The sequence below is a fragment of the Brachyhypopomus gauderio genome, chromosome 12 (assembly GCF_052324685.1).
Source record: "Brachyhypopomus gauderio isolate BG-103 chromosome 12, BGAUD_0.2, whole genome shotgun sequence".
Classification (NCBI taxonomy): domain Eukaryota; kingdom Metazoa; phylum Chordata; class Actinopteri; order Gymnotiformes; family Hypopomidae; genus Brachyhypopomus; species Brachyhypopomus gauderio.
Window position 1 is genome coordinate 9,406,185 of NC_135222.1, and position 21,975 is coordinate 9,428,159.

At 47.3% G+C, this 21,975-nt stretch overlaps 1 protein-coding gene across 1 annotated transcript in view; it reads left to right on the top strand.

Annotated features, from left to right (window-relative positions):
- Positions 1-3,947: 3,947 nt before the first annotated feature.
- The window catches only part of cemip (cell migration inducing hyaluronidase 1), a 69,584-nt gene continuing 51,556 nt past the window's right edge, over positions 3,948-21,975 (top strand). Inside the window, 1 exon segment of the mRNA XM_077023028.1 lies at positions 3,948-4,102. The gene's annotated coding sequence lies outside the window, so the exon portion shown is untranslated.

Genomic DNA, 21,975 nt, shown 5'->3' on the forward strand with positions numbered 1-21,975 from the left:
TATGTAGATATATTTTTTTATTGGTTTGGCTTTTTTTTTTTTTTTTTTTTTTTTTTTAAGTCTTTTTCTTACCTTGCCATTGCTCAGTTTACTCTTAGCCGTTCGTGAGACCTGTTTTCAACATAAACCTGGCAGACACCGAGGGGAGTCGTGCGACTGTTCCCATGTGGTTCTGTATGCTCCCCAAATGGACTTCCCTCTAGTGCCGTGTGCACCCCCTCCCCTTTCTCCTTTGAAGTGAGCAGTGATTCGCTTCTCACACCCACCTGGATGGGGCTGGTGAGTGAGTGTGCTCGTTGTGAGCGGGGGTAGTCGGACGTTCAGCCCAAGCGAGAAGCTGGCAGCCCCACCGAGCCGAAGTCTTGCAGACAAAGGAGCAGTTGGAGCTGATGAACACATCTCGCCCAGGTTGAGGTCCCCACATTGGACGTGATGCGAAACCATCCACAGCTGTGTGCCTTGTTTATTTCCTCTGGTACCTCAACTGGAGGAGCTTCTTTTCATTAGGAATTTACAAAAAATTATTTGCCTTGATCATTGAAAAGCATTTTTTTTAACTGTGGCATGACTATAATGAGATGACGTATTTCAGGCAAACATCAAAAGTCATGAGTGAGTCACTAACATTTATCTTCATTTATGGATATTTCAGCCCACGTGCTCTAGTGACCTTGGAAGACCTTGCGTCCTCATACGAGGTCGTTTGAATTTTCAAATGTTATTTGCTGCCCCCATTCGAAGATGTTTTTTCACACACAACTTCCTGTTAGAAGACATTGCTTAGTTTCCATGGTAATCAGGTGCAACAAGTGACAAACAGCAAATTAAATATGCACATGCCAATATAGTTCAGGACTCGGGAGGTTAATGTAATGATGTGCCTCTTGGAGCAAACAAAAATGTTGCAGGTACAGGAGTAGATCTCAGTGAGTCGTGTGTGTATCTGCGAGAGTTGAGGAGAGGGGAGGTTTGCTGGTGTGATGGAGGCACCTGTGATGAGACCAGACGGGCTCACCTGAGAGTGGCTGTTGTAGAGCCCTTAACGGACTCTTTAGAGTGTCATGTCAGTATTAAAGTGGTGTCCTGGTTGGTGTATACAGGAGTCTTGTGGAGCGGGAGGACACAGCTCAGGTAGTCCACCTCACCACTGTCCCCGTTTGTGACGGGGAGTCGTGAAGTTTACATTCCCATATGTCCATTTACTGTTCACGAAAGGCTTGTTTAGAGACATAAATGTTAGCCTTCTAGCCTTGTCTTATTAGCTTTTGTTCCAGACAGTGACGCTTAAAAACACTGAAATCATTCAGCTCTTTCATAATAAAAGAAAAGGCCCTGTTTGTGTTTGCTGGACTCTACAGAACTAATAATAGTCCAGTGACCTTATCTTTCTACATCAACTTCTGGGCTGTAATTACTTCTTGATCTTACGCAAGGCTTCAAGCCATATTACCTCAGAATCGCCAGTAAGACTCTGCTCTTCTTTACCACTGATTTTTTTAAACTGCTAGAGGTGCCAGATTTGCTCATAGTCTATATTTCAGCTCGATGGCACGTCTTTTTCTCTTTTACAATCCCTTGCCATTTGATTGTAAATAACCAACAGCACTCGTTCCTTTTAAAATAGCCTACTCCTCTTTAATGATTCTATGTCATCTGTTACAATTTTCTTCTCCTACATCTAGATCTGCTTAAATTTTGTATTGACTAACCATGCCAGCTCTAGACTTTTACTGTGCCTCCAAGGAGGCTGTGCCAGTCAATGAGTGTTTCTTTACTGGCTAAACGTGTGAATTTTTTAAGTTTTCAAACTCTATCAAATTAAGATTGTGTCCGTTCGTAGTGCATTTTTGACCCACAGTAACCACCATAAATGGAGGAACTTCAGGGAAGGATGCGGACTCGGCCCTAAGATGCGCTACTCCATCATGGAGCCATCATCGTACCTGGCTTTCCGTGTTCTGTTCCGTGTTCATGTGTCCTTATGATGGCCTGTACACCTATTTTAGATTCACACTCTGAAAGGTAGTTATGACAGTCTTATTTGATTTAAGCATCCAGATCTCGGCAGTTTTCCAAACCCTCGTATTGTAAGACCATCTGAAACAAGTTCAGTTTGATACTGTATCATTAAAGACGCTCTTTGCGCTGCGATGCCTTTGGGAAACTTTAGGAGTGTCGTTTCAGACCGACAGCGCAAACAAGCAAAACGTCCCCATGTGACTAATATAATAAGCGTATATTAGTCTATAATATAGTATAATATAAAAACATTCATATTTCCACAGTGGACTTTCCCCACAGAGGCCATCCACCAGCAACCTGTCTCTACCGAGCAGCGGGGCAGGTTCGGTTCAGTATAACGGAAAAGAGTAAGATAAAGAATGAGCGTAAGCCACCTAGTACCTACACAGTAATACGCTGTCATTGTCTGCCCGAAAGAAACATTGCAATTTCAGCGCATCCTTTGCTATTTCAGTTTCTGAATTAATATGACCTCTCTGGGGGAGATTTTTTAAAAAGAATGGTTATGGTTAAATTAAGAACCTGAAGACATTTAGTCAACAACAGAAATTCCCGAACAGCCTAACATTGTCTGTGATCAATGGGTGTAATTTAAAAAGAAACAAAGCTGATTAGATTGATCTCAGATGTCTGTAAGCGTTATTGTATTGTTCACGGTGAAATACGGCGGCAGGCCCGCTCTCCAAACTCCCAACAGTTTATGTCAAGGCTGCTGGACGCGCTAATTTTATGCAAAGCGACACTTTGGCATGCCTGGTATTTCTCACAGCTAATCAGTTTATTGCGCCTCCTTCTCGTTTATTAAATACGAAGCAGCTGCTTAACTCCTGTGACGATTCCTGACAGCGAGGTTCTGCCCGGGCTGTAAAGCGCTACTGTCCATGATCCGGTTCGTATCTCGGAGTTGCAAACGCTGCTTTACCGAGACTGAGAAAAGCACGAGGGGAAACACCGATGGGAAACACCTCGCCCTTTGGTGCTGTCGGTACTTGTCTAGGCTCTGCAGTATGCCACATTGTTTTTTTAATAATGCGTCTTTTGTAGGTCTAGACTTGAGTGAAATGGCCATTCCCTCGGGTTTGCGATGAAACATTTTGACGGACGAATCGCCCTGAAGAGGCTTTCTGCAAGTGAAGTAGGATCAGATGAGTTACAGTAGCGCTAATAGCGACCTCTGTGGATCAAGCGTGTTTAAGCGTGTAATCAGGTAATGAGAGCGTAAATAACACCAGGCTTTCCCACGAGGACTTCATTTACTGTAATGAACTCTGGTGTCCATTAAAGAATACATTATCCTTTTTACATTATACAATTAGCCTATCAAATCAAAGCTTCTGGGGCCAGTACTGATCCATCAGTCTGTAACTCCTGCACAGAAACGAACAACATAACGTAAGTAATGTGCAATGACTATTTTATTATATGAAAGTCAGAAATGGAGACGTGGTTGTGTCCCGTGGCTGTAGACATGATGCACGATCGGGATACTCTTAAGAAAAAACAGGTGCGGTTCTCCTGAAATAGAAGTGCTTTGCGATCTTTGCACTCAGTCGTACCAAAAGTAGAGATTAAATAGAAAGAAAAGGCTAAAGGAAATTACAGTATTAAAAAAACATCCAAACGATTCCCTATTAATGTATTATTCGATCGTCCTTACTGAAGATATTGTGTTTAAATGAACCGGAGTGGCTTTTTCACCAGCAGACTACCCTGCGCAGTTTGGTGCAAGCGCGCGTGATTTGTGTTAACCCTCTGAAACATTGAATCAGATGATCATTATCAGACCTAAAACTGAGATTTCTGGCGAGTCCGACCTCTACTGTAAATGGAATCCTTGCAAAGCGCAAGAATTTGCGGTCCAATCATTTGATGGTAGGCGTGTTTCCCCTCAGCTGTTGTAAACAGTGCACGCCCGCTCCAAAGCCGGAGCGGAGAGATTTGTATAAATATCAGTTCGGTCTACGCTTGTGAGCTCAGAGCTTGCATATGAACACATGATCTTCGTCGTAGCATTTAGTGCAGCAACTGCATGAGATCGCGATATTTCTGTGAAGTGGACAACGATTTGCCTATGCTACAGGTTGGTGTGTCACTTTGGACTTTTACCTTTATGGATTTTAAGCAAACTTGAATTATCTTTCCAGATAGTTCAAAGTTCAAAGGTGTAGAATCGATAGAACAACCAGATACAGGTGTACTTGCAGAGAAACGTGGGCTTCTCGCCTACGCTGAGCCTATTTAGAGTAAACCTCATTCGCTTTGGTAAGAGGCGCGCAAAGGTGCACCTTTCATTAGAGTGCCTTGACACGCAAGGGATGCTTACTTTTGAATTGCACTGTAGATGTGTTGCCGTTATACCGCTGCACGGAGAGATCAGATGTTCGAGGGTTAAAAACACTGTACGCATGGTAAGAAGAATCCTATTCCACATTTAGGGCGCTAAAGTGAGTCATTCCATATATGCATTGTGGCAACGTGTTTGTCTAGTGCCAGTCGCAGCAAACCTGGATTCAGATGCAAAGGTTGGTAGAAGAGTTCTTAAAATCATCCACGTTGCATGCTGTAAGGCAGTTTTTAAGCCTACACAATCTTAATGAGCGAATGCTTTTTCGCGCGCCTTGTGTCCGTGATAAGCCGGCTGGCGCGCGACGGTCCAGCCCTTGGGGGCACGAGCTGAACCCTGCGCACCCAAACTATTACCCTTCAATTTCCCTTAACAGCTTTTTCGGATGTTTTCCGTGATTTGTAATGTCCTTTCTCAGAGCAGCACCACGACTCGGCGCACTTAACCAAGTAATGGTTCGTGTGTGGAGATGGAATCACATTTTTGTCAAATAAATTCGCTCGGGGACTTGCATCTTCGGTTCTGGGATCCAGAGAAGATCATTTGTTACCAAGCATTTTATCATCAGACGCAGAGGTAAGCGCACCTTTCCTTTATTTAAATGAAATTATGATCATTCATGCGTGTCCCATGTGAAATTAGTGGGTTTGTCGGATTTCAGTATTTTTGTTGAATGCTTATGTTTTATGGGAACTGAATTCAGTTAAAAATACTTTAACTCTTTGCAAGAAATGTGGTCCTGTAACGCACGTCCTTCAGACTGACATTTGAAAGAAATGTTATCTTGTCGAATTCACTACGACTGGTCGGTTCCGCGTTTGAGCGTCGCTCGGCAGCTCGAGCTCACCCCGCCGTGGCCTCGCGACATGACGCTCGCTCATTGGTCAGAGGCGGATGCGCGAGCTCCTCCAGCTACTGACAGCGACCAAAGAAGTTGTCAGGAGCGCTGCGCGTGCACGCTGCGCTCCTGCTCTGCACACATCAGTTCCACAAAAAGGGGTTTAAACCACCGAGCTCTGCGTTTGGATCTGCAGCCGTTCTTAAACTCTCGTTCTGGCAGCCGGCCCACAGACTTCAGCTGTTTAGACCTAAATTTACCGGCTTGGATCTCCCGTTACGTAGGAAGAGGGATTGTTAAGTGCCGCGAGGACAAACGTCCTGCCTCCTGTGTGTCATGCTGGCAGCACATACATGCAGAGCCACAGGACACCCACAGGGCTCACACATTACGAAGCGTCCTTTCAAAGCCCACGGGCATCTACCTTTGTTTTACTGTATTACTTTATTTGTATGACTTTATTTAGTTTTTTATATATACCTTGCTGTGAAATTGCAGGTTATTTGTGGTTGCCAGAAAAGGGTGGATTTTCATTTATTTCCATCAACCATTAAATGGCGTGTGAAATTGTGGATGGAAGCTGCTCCGCTCTCGGGCTGTGCGTCAGGAGAGCGCGGAACCGTCTCCGAGCTCCCGCTCCCGCTAAGATGTTAATTAACGGCAGAAGAGCTCGAGAGGACTGTCAAACACGCGGTGTAATGAAATTAGCGGCGAGCACGTGTGACGCTCCGCGTGCCGTGCCACGTTAATGACTTGCTCACTGATCACGCGGCGGTGGGCTGCGGTCGCCCACTACTGCACTCGCTCCTGCGGGAGGGCAGGAAACTGGCACGCGGCCCGAAGTGGAGATGTAATCACGGCTCTGACTTATTCACATAAAGGGACCATTAGGCCAGTGGTAATTGGTTTATTGGGGGGGATATAAAGAAACTGCGTAGTAGTTGTCTCGCTTTCCCTGACTGAAGGTTATTTTGGGTCGTATTTGAAAGAGTCCGGAGCCAAAATGGCTGGCTTCAGCCTGACCTAGTTAGAGGCAGGTGGAGTCTGACAGATGTCCCATTATTGTGTGTGCCCTCCTCCCTCTCATCCCTTGCTCTCTCTTACATGCGTGATCTCCCCTTTCCTGTCCCTTTTCTTCATCCCTGCACGGTTCTTGCTCTCTCTGCTGACATTGGTAGAGACCACCTACATCTGAATCTAGGTGTGGGTTACAAAGATAGCACGATGCATGTGAGGAGCACATGTTAGGAAGACTCATGTTACATCTCCATCAAACACTGATCGTTACACAAAGTGATTGACTCGCGAGCATTCTGGGTAATATTAATTGCACTCATTGTCAAGGGAGCCCGGCAAACCGAGGTGTTACCGAGTTTTCTACTGTGTATGACTTACTGCTGAGAGCACCGTGTCCTAGGTGTCCTGGGCAACCACACAAGATCTGGGCTGGAACATCACTTGCCAACGGATGCCATCACATCACAGCCAGTAGGACGTTCTCATAAATTCATCATCAGTGTTGTTTTCATCAATCACGCGAGATGGCCCAGACAGATGCAGCCGTCCGTGTTGCAGGGAAGACGCTCCTGGCGTATTGGTCTCGATCACGGCTGGGCGGACGGATGAGGGCTTTTCTATTCCGCTCCACGCTCCACGTTGCACCGCTGCCGGGGGCTTTGTGCGTTCGTCCGCACGATGACACTCCTGCTCTCCCCTCCTCAACTCATTTCCATGTAAATGAATACGTATGTGGACTCAGGAATATTGAAATCTGGGGAGAAAATCATAAGTGAACGTAGTGATTAATATCCGTAGGAAGAACATCTCCATTTGTCATCTATTTAGGAATCATTTGAATATTTAAATGCTTTTTTTTTGTCTGGTGCAGGAAATGAAACCTTTAGCTGCAAATGAAATCTACAAGGCTAAAGTCGGTTTCTAGTGTTGCGCTGTTTCAAAGATTGCTTAAACATGACAGCTGGGTGGTGTCATTGGCTTCAGTGCGGGTTGCTACATTTAGCCATCACGTTGTCAGCTTGAGGGGTTCTCGTTCAAGGCCCTGGGACACTCCTGGGTTGTCATTCTGCCCTTCTGATGGAACTCGTCCAAGAAATCAGGGCTATTGATGACCTGGATATGGTGTGTTGTGAGCTGAGACAGAACCAAAACCCTAACCATGCTGTGGGTCACCAAGGACTGGGTGAGAACCTCTGGTTTGTGTAATAATCTAAATATACAAAGCTGCAGAGAGGTGGTGTCCAGGATCAAACCCAGCTTCTCAACAGCAGCATGACCTATGCTCCAAACCCAAGCTGCCTTGTGAGGAATATGGAGAATCCTTCTGACCTCTAGATGGGAACGGCAGTGTGGCTGTGATCGTTCGCATGTTTAGAGCAGTGAGGAGTGTGATTGGGACCCAACCATCGAAATACGAGGCTGCGTGAAGAATCCCAGAAGCACAGCTCGCATGGACCATGTGAGACCTGTTCAGACCAGTAGCGCAGGGAGATATTCATTAAGGATTTGGAAATGACTACATTTGCTGACAAGCAAAATACATATTTTGGTTGTTCGCCAAGTACCAGAGAGATTAATTAAAAGTGTAAAGACAGACACGGAAGCTGGCGTAATTCTCCACTGCCTGATCCAAGGCCCCTTCCTAAGCTGACCATTACAGAGTCCACTCAGCCCCTACTGCAGGCCTCATCTGACGGGCCTCGCGTACCACTTACTAATTGTAAGGCGTTCGAAAAAGGACCCAGAGTCCACACAGAAGCCTCCTCCGTTCGGTTCGACTCCTCGGCGAAGTAGCAGGATATGTGCCGTGACAGGCTCGGCTCATTACGTGCGTGTGGGAGGCAGGGGTGCCGTTACCGTGATGATCCGGACCGACGGCGAGGCTTAGGAGTAATAGAGAAGCAGGGCTTTGCCCGCGGCCCCTGTCAGCCTTTCTGTAGCTTCAGCCTGCTGGAGGGGCCCTCGAGAGGTCGTCTGGGGACGATTAGTATATTTAACTGTGAGATGCATGTATGATTGTCAGTGTGCTTATGAATTTTTTGTGTTTTTTTTTTTTTTTGCTTTTTTGTGCATGCACGCATTTCTGTGTGTGTGTAAAGATGAGCTCATACATACATGCATGTATACACTGTTACATGATTGATGCAAATCATGCCCCACAATCCTTCATCCTGGTAATAAAGTGAGGCAGAGAGCACGGACGTGCACGTGCTTGTCTGCTCATCGCTTAAATCCAACGAGGGACTGAACAGAGGCCCGAAGGTTATGGATTTTCGGGTGGATGCAGAGGGAGCCACGCGTCTCTGTGTCTGCCCACCATCCCTCAGCCCACAAACAGCAGCTCCGTCAAGGCCCGGTGTGTGTCAGACCCGGAGTAATCCGTCTGCTGTCAGAGCCACCGCCCTTGCACGCTCTACCACACGTTACTGATGAAAACCTGAAAATCGAAGAGGCTCGTGAAATCCCAAAACGAGTCCTTCGCCAGAAGAGCGTCTGGAGGGGAGACGTGCACTGAGGTGGCGGAGGGCGCGGCCCGTCCTCGCTTGCGGTTACGTTCAGGCTTCGCACCTGTGGCGTCTCGGGAGAGGGTGGCAAAAGCGGCCGCCGCTCTGGAGGGAGCTGGTAAAACGGCCCGGAACGTCTGCACCAATGATCGATGTCCGGGTGGAGGCGTGGCTTGTGTACCGCCGCACACCTGCATGCCCCCCTGAAGAGAGCCGGGTTGCAGAACAAACCTATAATAATACAGTGTGCAGCAGACCCCCAGGGCACTTATTAACAGCAGTGTGCTGTTGGACTGAATGCTAGACTGACTCGGAAAGCCAGGTCATCACTCCCACTGCTGGAGATGGGGGGGGGGGGGGGGGGGGTGGAGCAGCCTCCATCACAGCACCAGAGAAGGGATGGAGGAGCCTGCAAGTTATCACTCACATCAGCCGCAGAAAAGGCTGGGGCATGGCCACCTGCTGACCGGCAGAAATGAAACCATATCGGAGAAGCGCACGCACACAGGCAGGCTCGCTGGTCATGTTTTCCACCTTACTGTGTGCACGCGAGCGTGTGTGTAGGTGCATTTATGTCAGTGTGCGGTGTGGTGGTCTGCCACGCGAACTTAAATTATTAATGACTGCAACAGAGGGATGGAGAGGGAATAGCGTATGTTGCGCAATCTCTAGAATGAGAAATGACAATCAGTGTGTCTCTCGTGTGAGTCTCTTCATTTCCAGCCGCGCTACGGTTCAAACGCTTGTCTACGTTTGCCTGAATTTGTTTATTGATTCTACTGAGACTTTGTGTGGGAGGAGTATTTGATCTGTAACCTCAGTTTATATCAGCATGCTGACGGTAAACAAGGTAGCAGCAGGGAACCACGCTGATTAGGAACCACAGTGGTGGTGAGCTGCAGAAATGCAAAACATCATTGATTGTAACCAGAATATTCAGAGTTTTCCGAGTGGTTTTTTTTCCCCCATGCTTTTGGTATTAGACAGTTCATAAAACGGATGTCGCCCAAAAGGATCAGATGTAGCCAGGAAAGTGCGGCCGGATCCAGCTTCTTCGCCCGCCCCTCATTCGCTGGAAGAGACACTTAGCAGGGCCGCTCTGCTCTGCTGCGATGGCCATTGTGCTCTCGGTGCTGTCAGAAAGGTTCGTTTTAGGATCACCCGCGCTCCCACACAAGCACACGCTCTCGCTCAAGCGAGGCCCCCTGCAGGGTTCATCCGCTCCGTCGAGCGGGATGCAGCCTTGCGATTTCTGGTCTGTAGGTCGCATTTGTGGAAACCTTCGATAATGGCTAGAAGGCTGAGTGGGACTCCTTCATCCTCAGAACATCTCACAACATCTCATTTATTTCTGCTACAGAATGTGTCATTTTAATCGTCGTCGATAGGCATTTCATAGACATGCACAATAATGCATTTGAGAGGGAGATGTGCGGCTTCTGTGGTCTTCTGACCTTCTGTCTTTCTCATATGGAACAGTGATGAAAGTGCCTGTATTGTTCAGTGGCGCTCGTACTTGTTCTGTTCTGTGGACCGGTAAGTAACCCCCGTATATTACACCCGTCTGACGCAAGTGAGCTCCGACACTGGATCAGGCTGTCCATGTTGACTAGAGCTGACCGCTGGCACGGGGGCGCCAGCTCCGGTCTTCGCTGTGATTCGGCCTGTGCCGTCTGTCAACCAAAGCCTCCCTGCTTAACAAAAGGTCAAAGAAAAAAAGGGGCTGGTACATGCTAATCTATTCAACGCACTTACCAACTCATGCACAGAAACGCATGAGGAATTCACTTCATTATGCAGCATATGGCACCGGCTGTCTGTCATTGTCCAAACTGGGTCTTAATTGAAGGCAGCAATACTAAAGGAGTGTGATGAGATGCTTCCAAGGTTACGCATTAATTCACTCAGCGACGCGAGCATGTTGCAGCCTCCCCTCTTCACTCCCCTCTTCACTCCCCTCTTCACTCCCCTCTTCTCTCCCCTCTTCACTCCCCTCTTCACTCCCCTCTTCACTCCCCTCTTCTCTCCCCTCTTCACTCCCCTCTTCATCCCCACTTCTCCCCTCTTCTCTCCCCTCTTCATTCCCACATCTCCCCTCTTCTCTCCCCTCATCACTCCCCTCTCCCCTCTTCATCCCCACTTCTCCCCTCATCTCTCCCCTCTTCTCTCCCCTCTTCTCTCCCCTCTTCATTCCCACATCTCCCCTCTTCTCTCCCCTCATCACTTCCCTCTCCCCTCTTCACTCCCCTCATCTCTCCCCTCTTCTCTCCCCTCATCTCTCCCCTCTTCTCTCCCCTCTTCACTCCCCTCTTCTCTCCCCTCTTCATTCCCACTTCTCCCCTCTTCATCCCCACTTCTCCCCTCATCTCTCCCCTCTTCTCTCCCCTCATCTCTCCCCTCATCTCTTCCCTCTTCACTCCCCTCTTCTCTCCCCTCTTCATCCCCACTTCTCCCCTCATCTCTCCCCTCTTCTCTCCCCTCTTCTCTCCCCTCTTCATCTCCACTTCTCCCCTCTTCATTCCCACTTCTCCCTTCTCCCATTTCCCAGGCTGCTTCTTCTTGGACTCAGTTCCTAGTTTTAAGGAACTAAACACACAGGAATGTGGCCGTGCCGATCTGATAGCCCGTCTGAGAGTTTGCAGCCATCCACTGATGGCAGTTTGCCATTTGCACATTTAAGCCTTTGTGTCTGTCCATTTTGTAATTAAACAAGGTGCATTTGCACTGGGAGATAAGTGCCCCTTGGTCGGAAGTGGTGGGTCTGTTTTCCGGTAATGGCAGATGAAATCTCCGGGACGACCGCTTTTCCTGCTTTTCACGGGGTCGCTGTCGCGTCGCGCTGATTAAAACAAGAGAAACGAGGGCCAGCGTGACGTTAGTGCCTGGCTGCTCTCTGACTCATCGCTGTGGTGTCTGCGAAGCCCTAGGTGCCACCGAATTATGCCAGCCTCCTCCACGAAACCCAGAGGAGCCCGCTGTGTGCTACTGTTGGTGACCACGCTCTGGCCTCACCCCGGCCACAGTTTCTCAAGCGCGTTCCTTCCCAGTGTCCACCGGGAGCCTGTGCTCCTCCTGGGCACTGTTGCACACAGGGCTAAAGGCCACCTGCTTTGTGTCTCCGTATAGATTAAAGGCGCTAAACCTTTGACAGCCTGGCTGATTGCCCCTTGGAACAATGAACATGGAAGATTGGCGAAGGAGATGATGTCACCGTGAGAGGCCGTGGGTGACGGCTTCTCTTAACTTTCTCAAGACTGGGACTGTGGAGTCCTCCCCCTATGGCCAGTTCTATCAAGGTCTAAAACTGATATACAGACTTTGGCTGTATTTATTCCGTCATGATGAGGACGTTCGACCTTAAAGATTATTAAAAATCTCAAGGTTGTGTGACTGAAGGGGCTTCATATGGCACATTTATAAGGCAAAGCAATTAACGAAAAGCCCAGGCACACCGAGCTTTCTGGTGAACAGGTGAGGTGCTCTTTCGTTTTCATTTCCTACTAATGCCCGGGAGCTTTGGAGAACTGTGTGTTGTAAAGAACAACCATCGCAGTTTGTGCATAATAAATTCAGATATCTTTCCGGCACCCTAGCTTTGCTGCGCTAGCTGCCTCCGTCTAATCAGGAAACATCTGCATCTGCATAGGACACTCTGTCCATGCACTTTACGTCCTCCAGCTGAACGAGTGTGAGGACAGAGACGGTTTGTCATTTTAAGTAAACACTTCATCTGCTGTTCATTTCTGTGCCCTCAAGGCCTGGCAGCGTTTGGAGGTTCAAGGGGCCTGCGTGTGTTTGGCAGGCCTGCACACCGAACCTTACCATCTCTGGGCATCACAGCTGATTTGTGATTAGAGTAACAATCCGAGAATCAATCATCACTAAAAGAGCACCGAATTACGGGAGTCTCCGTGATTAACGTGGGTGGAGGGAAGGGAGGCTTAAACGATAGCATTAGCAAATCATTAGCGGGCTTTAATTGTACTTTTTTCCAGCCCTGTGTCAGATAATACCTTGTTTATTGGTTGGTTTATTTACACAGGCCCCTGCTGCTCAGGATTCTTAATACGATTTGTGCCAAGATTTTTTTAATGATGGGAGGACAGATTGTTGCTGTCCAAGAGCTTAGAGAGGAGGGACAATGCCATTGTGTGTTCAGCGCTAAAAGATAAAGAATCTGCAGCTTATTCCAGACATGATTTTGTTATTAATTAAGTGTAATTTGGGTTGAATAGATGTTCAGCTTTCACTTGTTCTGTACTCGGTACCAGCTTTTCGTTATTTCAAGGTCTTCACATGAAGTAAACGCTCAGCTAAACCTTTTAAATTATTCTTATTGGTTAGACTTTACAAAAGAAAAGATGTCGTCATGATTAGGAACCTTTCCTTTTTAAGTAAGGTGAGACGTTCTCCAGTGTTGTAACATTCTTTTTCTTTCCATGGTTGTCTGAACATTCTCCTTGTTAATGTTGATAATTGTTATATCTGATTGTTTTTTGAAGAGCAAAGCAGATTTGGAACTGAATGGGATGAAAGTGGACGTGGATCTTTGTATTTTGTGGGTGTTTGACGTCCTATATTGGCCTTAAGCTTGGGTTTGATGCTGAATAAATGTTGCGGTATGTTTGTATAGTGAGTCAGACTACTACTATGGCAGGCTGTGTGTGTATGTGTGTGTGTGTGTGTGTGTGTGTGTGTGTGTCTCCGGTCCCTTCTCTCTTTCTTATACACCTCCTCTGCCATTTGGTCCATCTCATTCCTTCTTGTCACAAACCCAACAAGTTCCTGCATGTTGACATTATGTGGGCAGGTCCCCTACATCAGCAGCATGCCTCGTGTCTGGGTGTCATGATTCCTGCTGACCTCTGGGTCAAGTCAATACTTTCCACTCAAACACTCATATAAGCTCATCGGAGCAGGTGCCTCTGGCTGCCCATCAGGCTCCAGTCTGCCTGCACTACTTCAGCGTGGCGGAACACGGCGTAGGGGTGAGTTGTCATGTTTTTATATTGTCTCGATTGCTATTATAGCCCCACGTTCTGCACCTTTGCCTATCTGAGCCTGCTGTAACTTTTGGACTCCTTAAGAATCCAATGTTCTAAGAATGGATGACATGCAAATAGGTGAAATAGTAAAACCCATGTTGACATCTATAGAAATACACATTTATCAGACGATGATATTTTTATAATGACGTGACACCCTGCTGAGTCACTCTTCCCACGTTCATGAATAATGAGAATAAATAAAGGTCTGCAGGTATTTTGAACAGGCGTTGGATGGGTGTCTGCTTCACTCTTCTTAAATTAAATGATGAGTTCAGTACTTTGTGTATTTTGGAGTTTTTGTGAGGTGGAACCACTGTGTTCTCTCTCCGCTGACTGACAGAATGAACCAATAACCCCTAGTTAAAAGAGACTCATCTTGTTAACAACTAGAACAAGGTCTCGCAACTTTTAACAGGAGTGTTGTCAAAACATGCTGTCTGGGGGGTCAAGGGGTCAGGGGTCAAGCTAATGCCAGAAAATAGGTCAAGTATGAGTGGGGATGGAACTTTGGAGGGGCTTAGTGGTTTGGAGAGCGTTTAACACCAAGACCAAAGCACTGATTCAGTTCTATAAGTAAACACAGCTGTGTAGTTAGTTTCGAGAGGAACAAAATAAAGTTGATCTTGAGGAATTATTATGGGCAGAGGCTGTGAATTAGATTTCAAAGGACATGATACTAACCAGCATCATGACATTGTCACACATCAACATATCCATTAGACACCAATGCATGTTTAGATAAGAACTCCCCCAAAGCGTAAACAGTTTTATTCAGCCTAGGTCAGTTTTTGGTGCAGGGCCTTCGTGGCTATCAGCATAGAGGACCTGAGTGCTCTCTTACGCTCTGGCCCCGCCCCCCCTGTGGAATGTGGGCGGGGGGAGGGGAAGTTGTTCCGAACATCACAGTAGGCCATTGATGGGACGCGGTCGGGTGGAGCAGCGGGGCAGCCCCGTCACGCCACACGGAAACGGGTGGTGCCCAGACGGAGGAACGGAGACCGCATCGGACATGGAAGCGAGCGTTCGATTAGTGTGTCGCTGGACGAGCAGCCTGCGTAATCGCATCGCGCTTGTGCTTTTCGGTTTCATTTACTTGCTGTCCCCTTTCCCGCTCTTTTTTCCTAGGCAGAATTTTTAATGCATTTTTTAACACATTTTTTGGTGTGGGTAATATAACTCCTCGCAAGTTGCAATAAATATTTGCTTCAGACTTGAGCTTCAGGCCTGGTCCCATCATCACAGAATCATGCGGCTGTTGTACGGAAGGAATATTTATAAGAGCAGGAGGCCAACGGCCATACATCACAACGAAATTTGCACTTTCACTTTGAGCGAGTGCCAGTTTTAAGGTTAGCCACGCACGCCTGCGTTGTTGCAGAGATTCTCAATATGAAAGATATCGGAGATTATCCCAGGGACAGCAGTGATTTCGTAAAGCCTTTGTCTTGTGAGATTCTGCACTGGGAGCTTTGTGCACAGAGCCCCATATTGTTTTAGGAGATTGTCTGGTCGTCATTCTGGTTTAGTGATCTTACTGCCAATGGCATTCTGGACGCGGCGAGAATGTCATTCTCTGGATTCGACCCGCTGCGAAGGCCTTGCGCGACTTTCTGCATTCCTCTCTTTTGTTCTTTGACGGCCATTATCGTCTGACGACTGGCTTCGCCGCTCGAATCGTTCTCGAGAACGACGGGTGTGGCATCCCACCAGCTGCTCCTGTGTGCTGGTAGAGGGTCTCGCGCAGGAGTGGATCATGGCGACCGCGATTCTCCTTGACCACGGTTCCCTCTGTTCTCAACCACCCACCGGCTTTACTGCTCACGATTAGCAGTCTGCAGGTGCAGCAAAAGCAGCGGTGGACTAGTGGGGACATGAGTGACGCTAATGAATTAGGCACAATGGGTGTGTGTGTGTGTGTGTGTGTGAGTGTGTGTGGGACCCTGAGTTCTTTTATTTAATGTGAAATATCTCTGTGCCCAATTTCTGCAGGGGTCCTAGTTTCCTGACATCACACACACACACACACACACACACACACACACACACACACACACACACACACACACACACACACACACACGCACTCTTTCCTCTCATATTCTCTCTTATTGTATTTTCATGAGTTCCCCATTGTCTTTTTTTCTTATCTTTCTAAAAATGTTCTTTATTCTGTAATAAAGAACATTATTCTCTCCTCTGCTCTCCTCCCCTCGTCTCTCCCTTTTGTATTCGAGTCCTCATCTCCTGTCTGGACATGGTATTGTTTAAAAGAGACATACCCTGCGTGACAAAGAGGACCGTGTGTGTGTGTGTGACCACGCCCATGTCTGCGGGTTCAAAATGATATCCATCTCACCCACGAAATGTCGCCTGGCTTCTCCTGTGCCTACGCTGCACCGTAAGCTTCAACAGCAGATAAGCAGCTTTATATAGCAGGGCCGACTCTGTCCTGTTATCATCATCATCATCATCATGGCCCTTCCTCAGTCCTCTGTAATAACAGGTACCAGGGCGGTGGCTGTTTGGTTTGTGCGGCGTGCCTGTGTGGCCCAGTCGAAACTGGATCGGTTCAGGTCTGCTCCCAGAAATCTTTACCCTCTTAAATGCCTCTTTGCGGGTTGGTGACATGACCTTTGGCCCCAGACTGGGTTCCATTCTGTTTCAACACCACAGACTTGCATTTTGTGACTGTCGTAGAGTCTAATTTTGGCTTTTAGTTTTTTCTTTCCCTTTAATCCCTTAAGACCAGTATGTATTACACACACCATGCTTGTTTTAGCTCGACACATACATTGTACTTTTTATTCTAAAAATGCTTATAAAAGCTCATTATAACAGATCATGAACATCACTCTGACATTGGGTGATTATGACCTTGGTAAATGTGCAACACTGCAAAGCAGCCTGCTGGGGCGTCTCATCAGACGCATGTCGTCTCCCCTGCACTCATGGGGAGAGCTTGTAATCACTATAATCACCGCCACCGTGCTTCACAATCAGATGCTGCGAAGCCGGACGGGGTCGAGTACGTCGTCGTGCTCCACACGGGTTCGAGCATCTTTGGCAGGAGGGGAAACTCTGTGTGTGCGCGTGTGTGTGTGTGTGTGTGTGTGTGGGTGTGTGTGTGTGTGTGTGTGTGTGTCATGCACTGCAGCTTCTGCCTCTTTGCGGAGGAACAGGAAGCGGCCTTCCCTTCCCGCGCCCGTCCCGTACGTTTACGCCTCTCTGTTTGGCGCGGTGGGTGGTGCGGCGGCCGGCTGAAAGACGGAGCGCGTGGCCCCGCGTGGGTGGAGGCTCGTTAGTGTTTTTGTTCGTGGCACTGCGGGAGCTGCAGACGGTTTAGCGGCGAAAGCTTCCTACTTTGGTGGTGGCAGCGGGGTGCGGGACTGTGGTGTAAGTAGCACTGACAGGAATGTTTGTGTTGTGTGTGTGTATGTGTGAGACACCACAGCATTATTATCTGCAGCGAGGAAGAGGAGGTGAAGGTTGGCACCCAGCTGCTCTCGGGAGAGGCAGAGTGGCAGTGCCAAAGATAAGTCCAAAGGAGCTGACGGAGAGGGGGAAATGAGATGGGTGGAGGAGGATGGAGGTGTGGCTGGGTGGAGAGACAGCATGGGAAGGAAAGCACAGGGTGTGTGTTATGACAGACCTCTTTAAGTTCCTCCTTATGTCAAATGGACATAAGAACTACAAACTTCTGCAAAGTTCAAACTGTTTGGTGGCTAATCATTGGCTGTACTCTGACATTTCCGTGACCCCAGGGGTTTGGCTTACTGACAGAATAGACATCCTGGGTAAAAATGATATGGGCTGATGATGATAGTACTCCATAACAGAGGTGTGGACGTAGAGGGGCAGTGAGAAGGAGATTGGAGATTCAAACAAATCTCTGGAACAGACGAATCGATCGTGACGGACGTCTAATGCCGTGGAAGTAGCCGTGAGGCACTCAGGATCGATATTCTCCCCCATGCAGAAAATAGCAGCTCATTGACCTTCTCGCTTAACACAGCTGGTGGGAATCCGCAAGGTGACGACACAGAACCTAAACAAGAGACGTCTAGAGATTATTAATGCGGCTCAGCAATAAGATCAATTGTCTGTCTCTTTGGGAATGTGTCGGTGCATCAGCAAATAGATATTTATTTCATGACTCAGGTATTTTTTTAAAAACATTCCCACCCAGGAAATTGACCGATCGTTTAAAACTAATACCTAGCAAAGCTCAGAGCACAGTTAGTTCATAAGAGCAATATTAATTGATCTTAGAAATACAGATAACGATCTCTATTGGACCAGTATTGCAACCTTCATTAATGTACTATGATGGCACTGATGGGTTTTATTTAACCAACACAACTCATAAGTAAACACGACTCAGCACAAACGTTGGTCCGCTGGCCCGCTAGTCGGGTGTGTGTTCCCTCCCTCGCCTCCGTTCTGAGATGATGCCGCATTGTTGCAGGTCTGTTATGATGCGCCCTTTCGGAAATATTCATCATATGGATCAAGTCTAGAGCCTTTTTTCCCATCTCTGCTTTTGCTTCTCGGGAGCATCTTTGTACGCCTGCCAAAACGCTATTGGCTCAGGGCCCGTTGTTATGGCTTTTCTGTCATTCCGGAGTAACAGATTGTCACCTCTTTGTAAAAGCTGCTCTGTGTTCGTTCCACTTCAGTTCGCATTCGGACTCCATTTAGATTACATCGAGGTTATTTCCTTATTTTCTAGGTGGCGGTGGTGCTCTCTGCCTCTCTGCAGACGCGCTTTTAAAGTAACACTTAGCGGAACAGACCGCTCAGTGCTAACAAATCACGCTTGTTTGGATGTTTGCTACTGTCAGCTGGCGTGGCTGAGTGCTGTTTTGTTTAGGCTGGAGGGGGAAAAAAACGAGGGAAAGAACTCAGAGGGTTAAGTCAGGGCCTGTCCCTCCGTATGCCTGTCCCCGAGCTAGTTATGTAATATTTGCGAGCCAAATTGCGAAGTTTACTGTGTGTGTGTGGAAGAGGGGGGGTTATAAGGTGATGGTGGTGCTTTAACCTGCCCTGGGTGAGAACGCTCGCTGCGTGTGTGAACTCGCTGGACGAACACGCCGTACACGGAGTAACGACAGCAATGCGGAGACACTCGCTGTCTGTTTGCTTTGCGTGCGTTTACATTGCTGAGTGAACGTATGGAATTTTCAGTGGATTTCCAAAGTGTTTTTGGAAAACCACTCACACACACGCATGCATACTTACACACCTTTACATTCCTCCATGTTCTCTGTACCTATATTTCATGATTAGTTCATTGAGTTTGACTCCTAATTGGCTGGCAAGAAGAGGGGCTGTGATTTGAAATCTATAACACCTGCTTGGAGCCGGTGCCTTGCTCCAACCTAATTACTACTTTTCTAGTAAATCACAGACATTTCTAGTAATTGAGGTTCTCCCACACAAGGATTCAGAGCAACGAACAGCTTGGCATAGAACCTCTAAAATTTCTGCTCTTTAAAAATCCTCTGGAAACTCATTTAGAAAAAAACATTGGCAAGAGATACAAATCGGAAGTGGATGTACTCCACTATCTGTGTGTGTGTGTGTGTGTGTGTGTGTGCGCATGCAGGTGTATACACATGTGAGGACTTACATCAGTCTCACTTGTTTTATCCACAGGCCTTACTGACCACAGTACTGCTATTAATTTTGTGTGTATGTGTGTTGTTATGTGTATATGCATGTGGGTTCCTGTGAGTGTGTGTGTGTGTGGCATCCCGGTGAGTTGGACAGCACATATAAATCAAAGTGAACAATTGCACCTTTAAAAGGCAAATCGAGAAAAAAGGGGCTGTAGACTTCTGTTTCTCCACATCGCTGGGGCTGTTATTTGGGTCAGAACCCTGGCATCCTCCATCTCTCTTTCACTGGAGCTCATCAACACGGTGGTAACAGTTAAACTGATTCCGTGTCTGCAAGAAAAACCCACCAGAGACACGCACAGCTGGAGAGGATGAGCAACATGGCCGCCATCTCCAAATCAACAGTTTGCTGCATTATTAAGAAAAATGAAGCCATCGATGAGCTCGTATACAACATGGCAGACATAAGGACCTCTGATGTAGTAGATCACAGATTAAATAGAAATGTAGAATCTTTGATTTAAAGAACAGTCTGCTAAAAGGGTCAGGGCCCCCTCTGGAACTACGAATCTTATAAGACCAACGTTAAACCAGAAGGACTGGAATCAAAGACGTGGGTCCAGCGATCCAAAGCATAATGCTTCAGCTGTCAAACACGGTGGAGACGCAGCTAACCTCACACCTCCACACTAGACACGGCACCTGAACGTCCTGATAATGACGGGTGCTTTCGCGTTCAGGGATGTGACAAATGGGTGCATCAGGAGGATTTAAGAGTGTTCTGCTTACCAACAGCACCAACAACTGCCCCGAATGATTCTTCCATACACCTGAACGCAGCAGAAATCGTTCGAGCATAATAAGGACCCAACACACTTGCTAATGGCATCCCCTGCAGGTCTATAAAAGTGAAAAAAAATCTCTTGGCAAGCAAAGTCAATAATTTGATCTAAATCCATACAGAATCGCTGCAGAAACAGCAAGGGACTTACCTGCGGCCTGCTGGCATTTATACATAACAAACCCTTATGACATCATTTTAAAGTCGATGGCACAGTCATAAGAGTCACCTAAGCACTTCGCTATGGAAACAATAAGAAGAATCTTGCAGAAACGCTGCGCAAGTGCAAACAATGAGCGTTGCGTTATCATGGTAACGGATGACATCAAACCGCTGAATTCCTGCCACATGCCTAAAGCATCTTTATAGTGGAACAACGACTCGGGTGGCTGAAACAAAGAGAAACACTGTAGGAAGTCTAGAACACTTCTCCTCACATTGAAGGTGCATTCATTAATCCAGAACTCATTGTGCTTCGTGTAGTACTGGTTTTTGTTGAAAAAGTGAGACATTGTCTCATTACATGGGAAAAAATGTACAAATCATTCTGAGATTTGCAAACGGGCGTGCGATATCTGTGAAAAAAGGGTTTGGGTACCACAGACATTTCTCCACCACGTAAATATGCCGTTTGAAATTCGAAGCGGCGTAGGACGGAGCCACGCCTGCCTGGAGAAGCGTTCGGCCTGCCGTTAAGACTCTTCTGAATCTTCGCCGCCTGTGGTCAGCAGTACAGCGTATGGAAGCTGTCAGCTTGAAGTTCTCACATGTGAGGGAAGAAGAGGCGTCTTGCGTGTCACTGCCTATTGTACAGCGCGAGTGCTGAAATCCAGCACTGCGCTGGTGAGCTGGCCCGGGCCACAACGCTACAGCTGTCTCAGTCTCCTGCTCCATTGTGAATGAGCCTTGTCCACATTGCCACGAGCGTAGATCTCTGCCTTTGGCTGCTAACCACAGATCATTTCGCATTTTTCTCTGATTATAGTTCAGCACAAAAGGTCAGTTTCAGACTGGAGCATATCAAAATACCTCCGCAATGAACACGCACGTTGAAGTATTAGAAAGGACTGTAATGTGTGCATCCAAAATTTGGCAACAGGAGTTTCGAGGGGTGGGGTTGGGGGAGGTGGTGGTGGTGGTGGTGAGGTGTGGTTGGGGTGTGGAGGACACCCTGATCTTGATGTACCTGAGGTGTTTTTAAAATGTAGCTGAATTTTTAGCAGGTTGGAATGTTAAAATACTTCACCTTGGAAGAAAAGCAGAGTGCATGTATTTTCCCGCATGTTCAAGTGTGTCCATGTCTGTGAGCTCCTGCTGTGCTATTTTGGTTCATGTATTTTGACACACAAAAAAGATGAATCGCTGGCTTGGCTCTTTGCATGTCGTTTAAATGTCCAAAGCTGTTCATGACACAAAAAGGAGACAGAGGGTGAGAAACAGAAAGAGAGAGAGAGAGAGACAAGATAGAAAGTGAGAGAAGCATAGAGAGAGAGAGAGAGAGAGAGAGAGAAGATAGGGGAAGAGAAAGAGAGAGACAGACAGACAAGATAGAGGGTGAGAGAGGCAGAGGGTGTGGGACAAAGAGAGAGACAAGATAGAGGGTGAGAGAAACAGAGAGACAAGATAGAAGGTGTGAGAGAGGTGGAGAGAGAGTGAGAGGAAATAAGAGAGAGGTGGAGAGAGAGTGAGAGGAAGGAAGAGAGAGATAAAACATGACTTGTTCTTTGCCACCGTGTCACGATG